Source organism: Chrysochloris asiatica, unplaced genomic scaffold, assembly GCF_000296735.1.
Source record: "Chrysochloris asiatica unplaced genomic scaffold, ChrAsi1.0 scaffold00374, whole genome shotgun sequence".
NCBI lineage: Eukaryota > Metazoa > Chordata > Mammalia > Afrosoricida > Chrysochloridae > Chrysochloris > Chrysochloris asiatica.
The window spans coordinates 269,456-271,652 of record NW_006408892.1 but is presented as its reverse complement, the minus strand read 5'-3'; positions in this window follow the sequence as shown (position 1 = coordinate 271,652).

Genomic DNA, 2,197 nt, shown 5'->3' with positions numbered 1-2,197 from the left:
GTAAATAGTTTAAGTCCTCTTCACTTTCAGCAAGCAAGGTTGTATCATCTGCATATCGCAGGTTGTTAATGAGTCTTCCTCCAATCCTGATGCCATGTGTTTCTTCATATAACCCAGCTTCTCAGATTATTTGCTCAGCATACAGGTTGAATAAGTATGGTGAAAGACTACAACCTTGTTGCACCCCTTTCTTAATTTTAAACCATTCAGTGGTCCCATGTTCTGTTTGAACAACTGCTTCTTGGTCCATGTACAGATTCCTCATGAGCACAATTTAGTGCTCCAGAATACTCATACTTTGCAATGTTGTCCATAGCTTGTCATGATCCACACAATCAAAAGTCTTTGTGTAGTCAATAAAACATAGGTAAACATCTTTCTGGTATTCTCTGCTTTCATCCAAAATGCATTGGACATCAGCAATAATATCCCTCATTCCACATCCTCTTCTGAATCCAGCTTGAGCCTCTGGAAGTTCTCTGTCAATGTATGCTTGCAGATGTTTCTGTATTACCTTTAGTAAAACTTTAGTTGCATGGGATATCAAAGATACTGTCCGATGATTTCCGCCTTCCGTTGGGTCACCTCTCTTTAGAATGGGCACAATTACGGGTCTCTTCCGATCATTTTGCCAGATAGTTGTCTTCCAAATTTCTTGGCATAGATGAGTGAGTGTCTCTGGTGCCGCCTCACTTTCTTGAAAGATTTTAATTTGTATTCCATCTATAGTATTGGAGGTATTCTACTCAAATTATTCTAAAATATAGAAGAGGATGGAAAACTCTCTAATACGTTCCATGAAGCATGCATAACCCTCACCAAAACCAGGGAATGACAACACTAATATGGAAAATTATAGGCCAATATCCCTCATGAATATGGATGAAAAAATTTTCAACAAAATCCTAGCCAACAGAATTCAGCAACACATCAAGAAAATATTAATTCAGGACCAAGTGGGATTCATACAGGGATGCAAGGATGGTTCAACATCAGAAACAGAATCAATGTAATCCACCATATAAATAAGAAACAGGAAAAGAACCATATGATCATATCAATTGATACATAAAAAGCATTTGCCAAAATCCAACATCCATTCCTGATAAAAAAAACACTCAACAAAGTAGAACTTGAAGAGAAATTTCTCTACATAATTAAGAGCATATATACAAAACCAACAGCTAACATCACTCTTAATGGAGAGAAACTGAAAGCCTTTTCCCGTTGTGAACAGGTACCAGACAAGGATGCCCTTTATCACCACTTCTATTCAATATTATTTTGGAAGTCTTAGCCAGAACTGTAAGGCAACATAGAGAAATTAAAGGCAACAAAATTGGCAAAGAGGAAGTAAAAGTCTCTCTATTTGCAGATGATATAATCCTATACATAGAAAACCCCAGACTCAGCAAAAAAAAAACAACTACTGGAACTCATTGGAAGATTCATCAAAGTGGCAGGGTACAAGATCAACATACAAAAATCAGTTGGATTCCTCTATACTAACAATGACAACACTGAAAAGGAAATTAGGAAAGCAATACCATTTACAATAGCCACCCAAATGATGAAATATTTAGGAATAAATGTAACCAGAGAAATAAAGAAAACTACAAAACACTACTACAAGAAACTACAAAACACTACTACAAGAAACCAAAGGAGACTTACAAAAATGGAAGAATGTACTATGCTCCTAGATCGGAAGACTTAACGTTGTGAAAACGTCAATACTGCTCAAAGCAATTTACACATATAATGTAATCCCAATCCAGATTCCAATGACATTCTTTAGAGAGATGGAAAAAGCAATTACAAACTTTATATGAAAAGGAAAGAGACCCAGGATAATCAAAGCAGTGCTTAAGAAGAACAAAGTTGGAGATCTCTCATTCCCTGATTTTAAATTTTACTACATGTCTACAGTGGTAGAAGTGCCTGGTACTGGTACAATGAAAGATACATAGATAAATGGAACAAAATTGAGAATTCCACATACAACCAACTGATCTTTGACAAAGGGCCAAAGTACATTGAGTGGGGAAGACATAGTCTCTTCAACAGATGGAGGTGGCAGAACTGGAAATCGATATGCAAACGATTGAATGAAACAAGACCTTTACCTCATGCCATATACAAAGAAAAACTCAGCATGGATTAAAGACCTAAATGTGAATCCCAGAATTATAAAGGT